Source organism: Zeus faber (assembly GCF_960531495.2).
Source record: "Zeus faber genome assembly, chromosome: 7".
Taxonomy (NCBI): domain Eukaryota; kingdom Metazoa; phylum Chordata; class Actinopteri; order Zeiformes; family Zeidae; genus Zeus; species Zeus faber.
Window position 1 is genome coordinate 24260073 of NC_137203.1, and position 16992 is coordinate 24277064.

Genomic DNA, 16992 nt, shown 5'->3' on the forward strand with positions numbered 1-16992 from the left:
TTTAGTGTGTATATTGTCTGTAGTATGTGGTGTATATCAGTGGTGTAACTTGATGGTGATGGCCCCGGTGCAAATATTTCTTTGACCCGTCCCCTCCCCTCCCCAAATTTACCTCAGTCAAACTTAGAACAGCATCCCACTGAATGAAATCGTAATGAACCAAAATTAATCAAAGTTATTTTAGGTATCGCACCTCGTATAGAACACATGTTCACTCGGCCAGTTCTCCACTTAAATTTTAATCCAGCAGAAGGATTAGACTGTGTCGTACTCATGCACAGCCTGTCACTGTGTGCAGTGAGTTAAAGACAGACTTTATGGTCTCGTAGCCTTATCTTTAACTTTTACAGCCAAGTGATCAGCCTTTGAATTACAGTGGCACTGTGGCTGTGAGTGAAGTGATAAAATGTAATCTTATAGAGGAAAAAAAAAGAACTTGCTATCGAATGATATGAAACTCTGCTCCGTCCGTTGTGCTTCCCGTTGTTTCAGACGCTTTTTGAAAATGTGCACAGGGACAGAACGAAGTGTCCATGTTGAATTATGCTGAAGATGCACAATTTGAGACAGCTACGGGATCCAGGACATACCGTTAGCGATGTGAAACAAAGCAGCAAATACCCTTTGTCGACAAAAATAAAAATGTCTAGGTTTAAGAAAAACATGATAGTTTAATTTCTGCCTTTTAGATGAACAACCAAGGTCTCGAAATTCAGTATAGAAATCTTTCACTCTCGATGGTATTGATAAAATTCAATTTTTTGAATTTAAATACTACACCTACAACAGCAGGCCAAGCGTGAAAACACCATCACTCAAATTTTTATATTATCAAGAAGCTTGGCACAACCAGTTTAAAGAGGCTTATCTTCTATTCTTCACAAGTTATTATGCTCTCAGGTTCAAGTAAATAGACGAGAAATCAGTTGTCGTCAGAACTGTGATGGGGTCATGGGGTCTTAACAACTTTCCAAAACCTACGATTTTTTAATTATAGGTGTAAATTCATGTATCATGTATATACAAATAAATGTATATAATAATGTATATAATCACCTATTTATTTATATGACCCTGATATTGTCATATTTTGAGGGTATATACTATATTGTTATTTTTTATAAATAGGTTATTTTTATTTTTATTTATATAATTTTTATATTTTTATACAATTGTTTTTAATATAAATATGTATTTAATGCATTATTATTTATATATTTATATATTTTTAATTATTATTATTAATATTATTAAAATATTATTTATTATTTTATTTGATCTATTACGCAATAATTACTGTATGATGCATCCTAAAATGTGATCGAACATCACAGAGGACGTAACGATCTAGTTCTGTGATAACAACGTGTTTATGTTTTTTCGGACACAAATTTACTGTATTCTCCCTACTGTGCTGCGTTGGATGTGCGTTGAATAATGCCCCAAACAGAAGTTCAATTTCAGCTTATGATGTCCAGGGAGAAAAGAGATTTTTGCACGCGAGCAAATACCCCTTGTTTCCAGAGAGTCAGATGGAGGAAATGACATTGAAGCCGAGTATACAGTATATAAATAAATATATATATATACACACAGAATATACTGTATATGGCGGAGTCATATACACCAGAGTCATTAGAATACTTTGCTTCCTGGTATTATCGTGCCAGGTTAGGACGGTTACAGTACATGCAGGTGATTTTTCACCAGCATCTCCCAGTGCTGGACCGTTTGTATGCAAATCAAATATTAAAATGCCAGGGAAGTCTTTCATTTTGTGCAAATATGTGATGACATTAAAAAAGGAGAGTGAGCCCTGTTTTACTATCTAAATGCAATCTAGCCCTGCATCTGGCATCTCAAAGCACAGATTCATTATTCGAGTCACAATTTGTCAACGAGGAAACAAATTTAGAACTCGTTTCTGATCCGCACCTCTGTGTGAGTTACTGACTACACCGTGTCCTGCTGCAGACGTGATGCTCATCCAGTACATCAGGATTTGAATTCTTCGATGAAAGCTGCCATTTTCCCATCAGTCAATAGGCTTTCTGTGTCTGGGACAAAAATGCTGGAGTGGCCACTCAATTAGACTTCAGGCAGCAGAGATAAACGTATCAAAGTACAACAACAACAAAAGAAACCGAATAAACAAACAAACAAAGTACAAATGTGGTCGCTCTATACCAGTTAGACACATGGCTGTTGTATGACAATATTGAAGTTGTTTTTCTTCCAGAATAATAACAATGGCTTCGGTAGTGCAGGCAGGTGTTTTGGGAGCTCTCTGAGTTTAGAGTGAAAACTGTGAAGACTCCCTGAAGTGATCCTCGCCCCTCCCCATCCCCTTCCTCATCCGCCTCCTCCTTCTCTTCCTCCTCCTCCTCCTCCTCCTCATCCCCTTCCTTCTCCTCCTCCTCCTCCTCCTCCCCCTCCTCCTCCTCCTCCTCATCCCCTTCCTTCTCCTCCTCCTCCTCCTCCTCCTCCTCCTCCTCATCCCTTTCCTGATCCCTTCCTCCTCCTCATCCTCCTCTTCGCTCTCCGGACCTCGTTCACCTTGTGGCACCAAGGCTGGCGAGAAGTGGCTCGTAATGACGCCTGGTTATGCACTGTCATCAGTGAGGAAGGATAATATCATGGGTTGCCATGGCGATATCACCATATCGGTGGGTGTTCTTGCCACAGAAGTGATGTCCATCCGCTTTCAGCTGTGCAAAATGTCCAAATTGAAACCTCTTGAAATACTGCTCTCACAGCCTCATTATTCAGTACAATTAGTCTAGATATGATATTATAGAATTATGGCTGCACTTTTACTGTACAGCATTTAAATGAAATGTCATTGCTATTACACCATTGCATATCATTAAAAATGTGTTGGGAATGTTGTTTAGAATTTAAAAAAACACACAGTTTTTGGCTAATAATGACAAAGGTCGATGTCGATTTCATTACTTAAACTCTTCGATCTATGTTTTAATAGTATGACAATTATTGGGATTTATGTAATTAAAATATAAAGTGAAAGATCATCGACTCTAGACTTGGAACAAGGCCAAAATAGTCAAACTAAGAGATTAAATGTTTCTCAATTGGACAAAAACATATTTTAAAGAGCTTTTCCAAAGAATCTAAAATGATTTTGGGGTGGACTAAACACATAAAAAAGAACAAACCTTCAATAGCATTTTTTCATTTTTCCCTCCCTTGAAATCTGTCCTCTGGAAACAGCAATGTCCCGTATTTCCAGATTGACCCATATATTAAGCTATGTTTATATATATATATATATATATATATATATATATATATATATATATATATATACAGATATATAGATAGATATTTGAGACCTGCACAAGTTTTGCCCATAAAACATTCTGTATATTCAAAGTAATTATACCATGAGGAGATAACAATAAAAAAAACACAGTTTGTAGTGTAGGGGGGTCTATAAATATATAGACATACACATAAATAGTTAACATTATTGCAAGTGTACTTTCCACCTCTCCACCTCTCTGCCTCTCCACCTCTCCACCTCTCCAGGGAAGAGGGTTGATTGGCTATTATTCTGCATTACCCGTGTTTCAACCAATCCAATAATGCTGCAGGCTGGACATTGAGCCAGGATACAGAACTGGCCTTTCAGAGAGTCATGGCTGTGTATGTGTGTGTGTGTGTGCGTGTGTGTGTGTGTGTGTGTGTGTGTGTGTGTGTGTGTGTGTGTGTGTGTGTGTGTGTGTACAGTAGATAACTAATGCTGCTCTTTGGCATGAAATGTAATAATGATTTGTCTCCCGCTGAGAAGACGACAAACATTTGTCTGCAGATGGAGTTTAATGAAACTTAGAGCTGTCAACTATGTTTAATGTGTGTGTGTGTGTGTGTGTGTGTGTGTGTGTGTGTGTGTGTGTGTGTGTGTGTGTGTGTGTGTGTGTGCGTGCATGAGTGCGTGCGTGTGTGTGTGTGTGAATGCCATGCCATGTACAAGCCTTGACTACCAAAAACACCAGTGAATCAATTGAACGTGTCTTTAAAAGGCATTGGATCCATGAACACATTATTGAGCATCACGCCTCATTACTTGTGAAGATGGATGACAGTGGACTGTCAGCAGCGATGGCCAAAATGGAATGGAACAAAATAGAAAAGAGCAGAATATAGCAGGCAGTAGGTGATATTGACAGTCAAATATGATATGAATATCAAATATGAATCAAATGCATAAATACCGAAATCCCCCAACGTCCCATTAAGCATGTCTAATTTCTTGATGAATGTAAATGTTCAATTTAACATTAATGACAGTGAATAGGTTGGTCATATGTTGAGCAGATAGTTCAGTATGTCACAGTGTTCGCTTCCAGATTGCCCATCCCTAGAATATACAAAAGAAACAGGATCTTTGCTATGATAATTGAATAATGACATTATAAGTGACAGAACGCAAAACACAGCGAGGGGGTGCCGGTGAACCTTGTGTAAATGAGGTTTACGTCTGGTGTCACCCACCGCTTTAATCGTAGGCCAAGTGTACCGCTCCGTTTGTTTGCTTGTGTCTGTGTGCTTGTGCGAGAGGGATCACTGAACCTTGCACCCTCTCCAACATTCGATCAGGTTGACATGATGTAGGGGCACAGGTCCAGTTCCATCCATTTCCCCCTAAAACAGCGGCCTACAGGTAGCAACAACAACATCTCATCTCGTGCTGTGGGCAGTGATGCTTCACTGCGGCTCGGCCGCTTGTTATCTCACAGCAGACAGCACAGGACACAACCTATCACACTCATATCTCATTCATTATGCTGTGATTTCAATCCGGAGCCCAATCACGAGCGACACAGACTCTGAATCAGCAAGTTCTTCAGGTTGCAACAGAGATAAAATGTGATAAAAGACTAAGAAAACTGCCGGTCATTTGTTGCCCCGGTTCGAAGCCAAAAGCCATTTCGCTGAAGGGGCCGTTGGAAATATGCGGCCATTCTGGACCGCATATTAAAAGCTCAATCTAAATCGAGAGGCATTTAAACATGCATTAAAGAAATATTGCCAGATGCCATTGGCTAGGAATATTTTCGGTTTTAGTTTGTTTATTTTTAGACAAATGTCTCGAGCACACACTGGCAGCGTAGTTCTTATGGATGGTTTTAAAGTGCTTTATAGTGTCAGCAATAGAGGCTTGGAAGGGTTTCAGTAGCAGTCTGGCTTTGTAGCCGTACAGTATCATAGGATGTGCAGAGGAAAAGGTACGAGTTCTTCTGATGAGTGATATGAGAAATGGACAAGTAAATATAAAAAGCTGTGCCCTTGTCATTCCACAGGACAGAGTTATTGTAAGCAGTTCTTGATGATTAATGGAGTGGTATTGCAGGGTGAGAATTTGAAATCCACTTGCAGATGAACTCTATCTTGGATCCAACGGCATACAAATACCCTGTCTTGTATGCCAAGCCTGCTGACAGCACAGGTAAAAAAACAATTCGGCGATGAACAACTAACTTTAGTTTAGGGTTAACACGGTGGGAAAAGACAGAAAAGTTAGCTTAATATTATTAAGATGTTATGAACCAGCCAATACAAAGACGTCAGAATTACATTTGACAGGTTTTCATATTTGTTTTTCATACATGGTGTGGTGTGGGGATGGTGTGGTTTGAGCAGCCACACCTGACCTGGGTCTAGGTAATTGAGGCCCAGGATCAGAGTGGCCTCATTGATTGGTCTAAAGAGCAACAGGTAAAACCCCCATCCCCACACACACTCAGGGAGGAGCGCTTGTCATGACACATGTCCATCTGCTCCAGGCCTATTCCACCTAGCCCCCTCTCTACAATAAACTATGACTCTACAACCCCCTCAACAAACCGCAAACTGAATTTCACTTTGTTCAACATGCAATTATAACGCTAATGCTAAAAACAGCCCTTACAAAGGATGTGATCAGATCTAAAATCACATGTGAAACCCATGTATTCCCATAAATCCCAGGTGCCAACTGGTGCCCTGTAAAAAAAACTAAATCTAACCCTGATTCACATGAGTTAGGGTTTTATATTGCATCGCTTAGCCCCATACAAAGGTTTCACATGTGTTATACATAGTTTTCACGTGTAAATTTGATTCAAAAATACTAATTTTATCAAAAGTGATTAATCATGTGGCTGTGTGACTTTGCCCCGAGTTTGTGATCCTCGCTCAACCGTCTGAGAGAGAGAGAGCTCTGGTGCATCCATCCATCATGCCACCTCAGGGAGTTCTTCCTCTGCCAGGGGACTGTCCGGGGAGATGTCCCCAAACAACGTGCCCACGACACGACCACTGGCACAGGTCAGCTGCCACCGACACCCCGGCCCTGATGAGCGAAATAATCCCCAGTAAAATAAACACCTAAATTCCATACCCAACACCAAAAAAGCAGCAGCAAAGTGAGAACAGCACAACACACCTTGAGGCCACAGCTCCTTTCGTTTGTGCGTCCATATCACAAGTTTAGATTGTAAAACCAACCATAAAACATCCAGCTACAAATAAATGCAACAATAAGAACATCTAACCTTTCTCAGAGTACTGGATGTATGCTTGTGTGTGTGTGTGTGTGTGTGTGTGTGTGTGTGTGTGTGTGTGTGTGTGTGTGTGTGTGTGTGTGTGTGTGTGTGTGCGTGAGTGTGTGTGTGCGTGCGTGCATGCGCGTGTGTGCGCGTGTGTGCACCCGTGCCAACACATTAGGGAGGACACTGTGCGGCTTCTCCTCACGTTTCCAACCAGGCAGCGGGATCACGCTTCGAGGTGTCAAAGATCCACCGTCTTTTGTGCTGAGCTTGCCAATTCCAATTTATCCCATTAACCTCCTACATTTTTATTAACTAGCGGCTCGGATCACAGGAGCATCAATAGCTCTGCCAGCAGGTGACAGAGCTCCTCTTAGAAAAACAGTCCCGCCTAAAGATCCACTCATAATTGGATATTCTATGGCTGGGAATTCCGCATTGTGGGCCTCTAGAAAGTCCTTTAATTTTCAATTTGGAGTCAACAGAGTCAACCACATCCGTATTTTTCGTCTCTTACTGTTTATCTCCCTAACCGTCACCTCCAGAACCTGCTGTTTGCAGACTGAACAAAGCAAGGTTCGACTGTTCTTCACCTTGATATAAGTCTGTGCGCTGTGCTTAGGGTAACTATGTGGGAAAGGTTAACGATTTTATTGACAAACGGAGTCTTAAAAACTCACTTCTGACTAAAAACTGAAAACATTTCCATCTAAGCATATGGAAGGTGGACAAAAACACAAAAACACTTCAGCTACTGTATTTGTCACATACATATCCAGTGAAATATATGCAGTGAAATGTCTTTGCAGCGCAACTGGAGATTAGTCACTAAACCGGACATAATAGCTAACCTAATTTCTACCTAGCTGACTAACTGAAACAAACTAATTCCTAAAATGTAAGGCAGTTTGTGTATAGAATAATATAAATAAAATAAAAATATAAAATAAAATAAGACTCAAAAAGGTTATTCAGAGTGGGGGTACAAAATAGAAGTAAAGGGATAGAGTTATGTATAAAGGATAGGCGATTCGTATATACGGATATGAACAGTAATTCTAATAGTTCTAATTCTAATAGTTGTCCTAATTCTAATCGTCAGTAGTTCTTAATATATTTTACAATCTGATATTACTGGTTTGTATGTAAGTATGGATATTCCATAATGCTGTTCAAAGTTTTTATTTAATAAAACATTTATAAAATGAATATATCAAACTTAGAAATGTCCTTTTTTCAACACCGCGTCATGACCCCAAAATTTAGATTATTTGACATATGACTTTGACTTAAAGAACATATACGATGAAATGTTCATGCAACCTCCATATCAATTTGTAACTAGTGTCTGCGCGGTAAATTGCTGGACCAGTAAGCAGGTTTGCAATGTACACAGTCTTTTCTGGGCATTTATTTCAAAACAGAAATGTCTACAGTCTTTTCAGACCACCAAAAACTTTAGTTCTGGGCACATAAGCTACTACGCCACAATAGAGGAATGGAGCCCAACCACACTGTGAGTTGAAAACACAGCAGCTTTTAAACACTCTAATTACCTTAATCTCCTGCAGGTGCGACCCCTTTCAATTGCCAGTGCTGGCTCTCTCCACCTGCAAATGCTGCTAAAACCCCTCCCCACTGCCACATACCTCCACCACGCGACTTAGACCGGGGAACCAACCACTGATCCAGGAGTTCGTCAACCCGGGGCACTCGATAGGCATCAAACTTTTACACATCATCCACCCTGCGATAGTCCACACAGAATTGTATAGACCCATCAGGCTTTGATAACAGCACAATAGGGCTACACCATTTGCTGTTGGACACTCACTCCCATGTCTAACATGGCCTTGATCTTTGCTTGCACCACCTTTCTCTTGTGCTCAGGCAGGGCCTTAAATGTACCGTCACCGATGGGAATGCTTTGGCGTGGTGGTCTATGAGGGTGGTGCCCCCTGGCAAGGGGGAGAAAATATCAGCAAACAAATCAGGAATCTCTTCTCTCTGGCCCAGTGAGAGATGGTCATCACAAGGGACCCTGGTTGATTGATTCGACTTTGGGACCTCTGGTCCGAACTCATCTCGCTCCACTACACTTGTTGCCAGAGAGACAGGGGCTCCCTCCATGCTCTTAGAAGGGTGAGGTGGTAAATATGAGTAGCCCCTCCTCTGAGCGTACAATCTTATAATCAACATCCACCACATGCCATCTGACCACAAAGGGCCCTTTGGAACTAGACATGGGAAATAAAATGAAGACCTTATCTGCCACTAAGAATTGTCTCTGCTGAACCCTGCTGTCATACAGGCGCTGTTGCCGTTCCTGTGCCTGAAGCAAATTCTCCCGTGACAACTGTCCAAGTGTGCAGAATTTTGCTCTAAGTCCAGGACGTACTGAACCTAATTTTTTGTTGTGCTTGGACCTCCCTCCCAGCTTTCCTTAAGCAGGTCCAACACACCCCTGGGCTTTCTACTCAAGAGAAGCTCAAATGGAGAAAATCCCAAGACCTATGGCACCTCCTGCAAATAACAGAGGGTCCAACCACCTATTCCAATTTTGGCTATCCTTGTGAATTAGCTTACAAACCATGCTCTTCAGCATTTTGTTGAAGCGTTCCACCAGACCATCTGTCTGGGGATGGCACATGCTGGTTCGAATGGAGTGAATACCCAACAGTTTGTACAGTTCCCTGAGTGTGCGTGACATAAATGAAGTGCCTTAATCAGTCAGAATCTCTTTAGGATTCTGACTCAGGAGATTAAACATTACCTTAAACAGAGCCTGTGCAACACTTTACACTTTACAGAGATGCTACACAGGGGAGCTTCTTTGGGATACTGTGTTGAATAATCCACCACTACTAACACAATGTATGTATCCTCGTGCACTCCGGTCTAATGACCCAATGGATCAGGGTCTGCGTACAGCCTGAATCCAACCGAGCCTGGTGTTTACTCCTTTGTATATTTACTGTTATACTGTTTGTCCCTCCTGGACCAGGAGAGGGGGCCAGCGACCCGGACCACTTGTCCCTTCTCCATCAGGGGATGTGTCCGGCCGATGGCAAAAGCAGCACACCTGTCCTGGTCTCTGAGGGGTCCCCTGTGGGTCCAAAGCAGAGGACGCTGAGGCTGGGCCCTGTGGGGAGGAAGGGAGAGAGGGGTTAGGCCATGGCATGGGCTGTTATGGGGAAATAATGGGGAAACAAAACTGTGGGTGTGGGTGCTCTCTGGGCGGCTCCTCCTTGGAGCTGGTGTGGGTCTGGATCCAGTGTGGCACCTAATCTTCTAAGACGGGTTGCGTGGGAGGAGGGCAAATATTTTCTCCATCCCGACCTTTTATTGGTTCAGCCGCTCTACGCTGAGGTCCAGCTGGGTCTGGTTGGACCAGAGGCTCAGGCACTCCTTTCTCAGTCTGTTCAGCTCACCTCGTCCTGCACTTGCAGTGCTGACAGCTGCTGGTGGGGTCATTCCTATGTTCCCAGGGTCTATTTTCCCGGGGTCCTATGTTCCCAAGCTCAATATAGCACATAATGGGTTAGGGTTAGGGTTAGGGGTTAGGGTTAATAATTTGACCCGGAACACCAAAGATGTAACAATATTTTTAGAGACCTTCAAAATCTAATTAGATGATAACCATTGGTTTTGTTGTGTTTATATAGCTGTTTTGAGTCCTTGTTCCAATAAAAAAAAAAAAGGATATTATTTATGAAATATTTTAACTTGAAACAGAATATTGAACTGGGGAACAAAGGACCTTGGGAACTTAGGACACTGGGAACATAGGACCCTGGAAACCTAATGCATCTCCACTAGACGGCGAAGAGCCGTCTAGTGGAGTAGCAGTCTAGCATCTAGTAGAAATTCACCCTGTCCTCCTGTTTGTCCGTCAGTTGATCCTGTCAACTATACCACTGTAACGAGTCTCTTGTGTCTGTGGGGTAAATTGATGGACCAGGAAGCAGGTTTGCAATGTATACATTTTTATTCTGGGTGTTTATTTCAAAACAGAAATGTCACCAATCTTTTCAGACCACCGGAAACTGTTCTTGTCAGCACAGCTCTCCCGACAGCGAGCCCAGCCTCGCTGTCGGGAGAGAGAGAGAGAGAGAGAGAGAGAGAGAGAGAGAGAGAGAGAGACAGAGACAGAGATAGAGATGAAAACACAGCAGCTCTTAATCACCTCAATCTCCTGCAGGTGCGTCCCCTTTCTGTTGCCAGTGCTGGCTCTCCCCACCTGCAGATTCCGCCAAAAACACTCCCTACTGCCAAATAGTTTAATAAAGAAATATCATTGATTCTATCTGTGCCCTACGGAGACATGACTTTTGCCGTTGTTTACATTCATAACCAGACACACTATCGCAGGTGGGATTAACATCTTGAAACTTGACTAAAATTAGACTTATCGTCCCATGCTCAGCTTAAAGTTAATCGATGTCAAACTCTGGAAAAGAAACAGGGGTCCCAAAGATCACAGCACATTTTCCCTCTCCAATTTATGCAGCGGTAATTGTTTCTTTGTACAATGACAAATTAAATCACGATAATTCATTTTTATCCATTATAGAAAAGCTAATTAATGGGTCATCCTATTCAATCAAGCGTCTTTTTTGACTTATCTTTTATGACTCTTTCCTCTGTGAGCATAAACATGATTAAAGCATTTTCCTTTCCCAATGATTAATTGAGCCTCCAGTTACACCCCTGTGTACTTTTGCTCACATTTAATTAAGGCTCATTATTTTACAGAATGTCTTTCGTTAACAGATATATTACAGGTACAATCCACAGATTACAGTGCTCTGTTGAAATGATCAATTTCGCAATAAATTTTACTTTAGGATTTATCGACCATGCAGCAGAGTGGGATGTTGTGCCGTTATTCAAGAGGAAAAGCCTCCAGTTCTTTGACGATGAAGGAGTTTGGGGAGGCCATGGTGGGAGGTTGAGTGGAGGGAAGTTTGATTAGCAGTGGGGAAATTATCATCCTGGAATATGGGAACATCATCAGGGAACAGTGTTTGGACCATACGGTGCTGCCCGTCTTGTAAAATCGTCTCATCTTTCTTGGCCGCCACATCACTTTGCAGAAAATTATTGGACCCGATGACTCCCACGTGATGGCTTCCTGCAACCCTACAGATCCCCCAGCATGTTTAAAGGAAAACCTTTGCGAACAAACATAAACCCGTCCAATTGGATGATAGAGGGTGAAATATGACTCATGAGATCATACAACTATTTTCAATCACGCAGGCCTCCAGGTTTTGTGCTCCTTCCTCCAGCTTATGGATCTTGCCTGCGATGGCCTTGGTTACAAACTGTTTCCATATGGCAGCTTTGCCATAAATTCCAGCATGTGTAGCTCACAACCTGTAGTTTGTATTGAGGCTCACTGAGGAGCTGATTCAATTCGGAGGTCATTTTCAAGGCTTTACCATTATGGTTTTTATTCACTATCTTGTTAAGTGTACACTCTGAGTGTCTCTCCCTTTTGGTGAGCTTCACCTTGCGACGCTGAGTCTCTTTGCTGAAGCTGTTTGTCCACGTTTGTCACATCAGGTCTTTTATGACTGTTTCCGCTGTGTTTTATGTGACAAATACACCTGCATTTTTTGCGCTGTTGGCTCGTGTTGGTTTGAAAACTCATATCAAAGTGCTGATTGTCAGAACTCTTATCGCCGACATTCTGCTGCTAATTGACAATCAACTTAATGTGACTCACCAGGGCAGCTGCATTTGCAATTGTAATTATGATTATTTTTCACATGACCTTTCTGTTATGTAGTTCCCCTGTATTAAGCTATTCACTGTTACCCACAAAAATACTTTTCTTTAAATTATATAAATGCTTTTCTTGATAGTGACAGTGTGGGGAAGGGGGAGATGGCAAGGGAAAGGAAGGTTGACATGCAGCAAATGGCCACATGCTGGAATTGAACTGCTCCTGCCGCTGCAGTGAGGACTCTGCCTTGTATATGGTACTCTCTACCTGGTGAGCCACCAGGGCACCCCCAACATGATATAAATCTGATTCGAAAGCAAAACAATTTAACAAATTATTTGGCATTTTTGATAATGTCACTTTTAGGGCCCTTTTAAAAATCAACACTATATTGCTACAGTATTGCACTTTACCTGCAGCCTGGCATGTACAACTAAACTGAAATCAGTTTGACACTGGTTAAACACAGCACACAATTATATAAATAAACCTGTGAGACACTTTTTTGATTGCTGTTGCTACGTTCTCTCACTTCTAAAAATAATCTGGAAAAGCTGAAATGCAAAGTAAAGTAAACAAGTATCATCCATTTAATGAACTCGTGCATTTAAATTGAGACAACAAACAACTGTGTTGGGTTTCTTTTTTATTCCAGTTGACATAGCAGCTTTTTGCATCTAATACAAAGCCGACCATATTGAATTGCACATCTAAATAAATACAAATAAAGTAAAACCAACAAAGAAATCTGTTCAGATCCAAAGAGCAAGTAGTGCACATTAACCTCAACAAATATTTAATTCTATTCAAGTGGTTTTATTTGTTGTTGCTAGAGGAGGTGTCCGTCGTTTAATTTACAATCTGTAACATCCACCCTCTCTCTGGAAGCGGTCAAGGGTTTTGGCCGTGGAACAGCTGTTACGTGTAAAAACAATAGTGAATCATCAATTTATCAGTTATCTACGAAAATTAAAGGCTTGTTTGTTATTCATATATTCCGCCGTACAGTCAAAGGCGAATAAAATGAAACAGTGTTGTCTTTACGTAATGTTCGCCAAAGAAAATTGGGCACCCGGCAGGCACTGGGTTCAATCTCTTGAGCACACACAATCGGCATCTGATGTTTGACATGATGGTAATCCTTAATAACACGGACTAAGGAATTCTACAGATGGGATTTTAAGCATTCTGTCGCCATTGTGAAGAGAAAACTGCTTCTTTGACTTTAAAACAAAATGTATGCACCCATACATTTTTTGTTTGGAGAGCTTAAGTTATAAATCAGAAATATATTTTTTTGTAATTTGCTATATATATGACATAGGATTCTACGTATACATATCATTAACAATGCACCAGAATTAAAATTCCTGAGCCAACCACTGGATACCAAGTGGGCCTACTGATTTTTTTTTTACATTTATTTGACAACGAGGTGTTGGAGCCATCAAGATCAACACAGTCCTCCATCAACTCCATCCTCCCCACAGCAGCTAAATACCATTGCATAAATTTGATGAATTTTGCTTTTGATTTTGTGTGAGAAAATACATCCATATCATACCTTTTGGATCGATATCACGCTCAGTTTTAGCGGTGATGCCAACTGGTTCATTCTGCTCTGTTAAAAGGAATCAGCGCCATCAGGGTGATTGGGCGGCGGCTATTTAACGTCCTGCTGTCTAGAAAAAACGCCCGTGAAGCAGAGACCGCAGCACTCGTGTGGTGTTATCAATTTGGCTGACATCGGAAGCGGATGCTGCAATCAATGAAAGATTTGCACCTCACGAAGCAGGAAGAAAGTGCAGGCTTATAAATAGCAGATTCAGTATTTGAATGAACCTTTCTCAGCACAGAAATGTGTAATGTAGTCGTGAGAAGATCTGCCGACAAGTTTAAAGAAAAGTATCCGCACTCACCGTGGCTCGTTGTTTAAACTTGGATTATTGATAATGCCTTTAAAGAAGTGTAATAGTTTTGCGGCTCGCGTACAGCCCAAGGACGTTATCTCCGCTGCGAGAGCGCACCATCACTGTCTCTAGCGTGTGTCTATCGATTCCAAACCAGAATTGACTGTGAGTCCAGCCAGAGGCAAAGAGGGTTTGTGTTCCAATTATGAAGTGCTCTTTAACCTCACTCCGTTGACAAGTCCGTTCCAAAGACCCCCCCCTCGGAGCTGAAAATCCTCCTCCTAACCCTCGTTGATCCTACGTGTGGATTTATTTAGCCCTCTGGTTCGCTTTGCCAACATGACACTTTGTGCGCTGACCCTGCCCTCGTTATGGTGACCCAAGGTCAATTTACACACAGACATAGACACATGGTCACATAGTGAGGCAATCTGAGTCTTGTGACTCGATTTGAGAAGTAATCATGATCCAGAGGAACCACCCCAGCAACACATCGCCATTAACCCTAACATTCATGTTTTTTGACGGTGGGAGGAAACCGGAGCGGAAACACACGCAAACACGGGAAGAATGACAGATAGCTCTTCACAAGAGGGGACATTCTAAAAAGCTAAATGTAGTTCGATTTTACCCAGTTGTAGGACACCCTGGGTACTGCGATGAAAAAGAATAATTTAATATCAGTAGAATAGATTTTTTTTTTATTCATTCAGGCTGAAAATTCCAAAGAATCCTGGAGCTTAATGAGCCGATATTGCACAAAAACATTTCAAAATTATATCACAAACTGGAGCTCATAGACTTACAAATCACAAAATCACAAATCACACAAAGTTCAGAGGTTCAAGAAATTTGGAAATATCTTTTATTTATGCATGAACTGAACTACATGCAGCCAAATTAAGGTACTTTTTCCCCATGAAGGCAATCGACTATATTTTTGACCCATATTTATGATTTTTGATTCACTTCAAATTTGCAACGGTGGTTCAACACACATTCCCCTGTGACCTGAATAAATTTGTTTTTATCTTTTTATTTATTTAGATTTTGGCCCCTTTAACCACATGAAGATCACATTAGACACATATTAAGCTGTGAGCTTAATGTGCCGCCAAAATCTGTCTGTCAATGTGCAGATCATCAAACTGTCCCACCTACAGCAGAAAAAGCTTTCGTCGGAATTAGGGCTTCCGCGTACACTACATGCATTTTTGAATATCAACGGCAACTGCAGAGTACTGCGACCACGTCCTTATTCATATGTTAATCAGGAGCAAATAGGGAAAAAATCCTGTGCATTCGAAGCATGAAATTAAAAACAACAACAACAACAAAAACAATGCCCAGTAGGCTACAAATCCATGAACATTCCCATTCTCTCTCTCAGATGGATTTTCGCTGCTGTCATACGCCAGCGCCCTCACTGAGAGGGGACACGGCGCTTTGCTCGCTGACGTTTGACCGTCGGCCTCCACCGAAGACATGAAATAACGTTGTCGTCCATCTCAATTAATCTTCTCTCTTTAAGAGGTCTCAGCGGAAAGATTTGGAGGATTTCCAGAATATTAAGCCAACCCCCCCCACCCCTCTCCCCAGGTTTAAGTTTAGGTCACTGTATTTAATCTTGACCCCAGTCACTTGCCTACACAGCGACAGGTCACAGTCCCATAATCACTCCGTACAGCTTTAAGCTATTTTTAACCATAATGGGTTTCAGACACAGATTACCATCTGGTCATAGCGACTGTTTTTCCATGCAGTTGGATTTTTGCTACTTTGGGGATGTATTGTATGCTCATTGTTTGTTATGAATGCTATCCTGAAGAAGGTGAGAGGTTCGGTCCAACGGCAATTGAACCACGTAGTGGGGGGACACGCAGGGAGGGGGTAAGAGAGTGACCCTGTTGCACACAGTGCTTTATTTTTTTAAGTACACCTTTAATAAAGAAACGGAGCACAATATAAAATACATATATTATAATATAAACACATTGTTTTTATTAGGACAGTGTTAGTTCGCGGGCGCAAATTGGTAGAGGTGGAGGCGAGCAATACACATTCATGGTGTCGCCACAATCAATGGCGATAGGCTTACGGTAAGACATTAACGTCAACATTCCATTACCGTAATACCTGACATAGACATTCTCGCCAAAATACTTTTTCCATGATACCTGAAAAACCTGGTGTCCCCCCTGTTCCGGCTCGGTCCCAGTGTCTGCGTCCAGTACAAGTCACGATGGAAGGTGGCGCTCTTGGCATGGCGCTGGCTCCTTTGTGGTCAATTGTCATGGTCATGGACACTGACAGCATAAGATCTGATCGTATTTACCACAACGTCTATGAAAGACAGTTTTCCTGATATGTTATTACGACCATTGCTGAGCTACTGTATTTGGCTCAGTGTTGGCATCTGCTTCAGCTATTCAAGTTTCAAGTTAACTTAGCTTAGTTCTTTCTCAGATGAAGTGAATTTATACAGCCTTTAAAACATTTTTTAGCAGCTTCAGTACGATAGTCGGCCTTGCATCCAACATTTCCCGATGAAAACTGCTTTTTGTGACTGGCCAATGAGTCACATTGTTTGTGTGTCTTACTGGCCACTGGTTAATTGGTGTTTGACTGCCAAGTGCTTTGAAAATGACAGAGGGATGCAACATCCGAGCTTAAAATCAACTAAAAAAACATCTTAAACCACTAATGTGGAAACATTTTGGGCATCTAAAAGCAACCAGGGGTCTGTTGAAGAAGATTGATATCCAATGTTTTATTGACATTGACCAACAGTGGCTGTCAA

At 41.6% G+C, this 16992-nt stretch overlaps 1 protein-coding gene across 1 annotated transcript in view; it reads left to right on the forward strand.

The window, feature by feature from the left end:
- The window catches only part of LOC307232860 (transmembrane protein 132C), a gene marked incomplete at its 5' end in the record, with an annotated part of 136220 nt that overhangs the window by 24035 nt on the left and 95193 nt on the right, over positions 1-16992 (forward strand). The window lies entirely within an intron of this gene.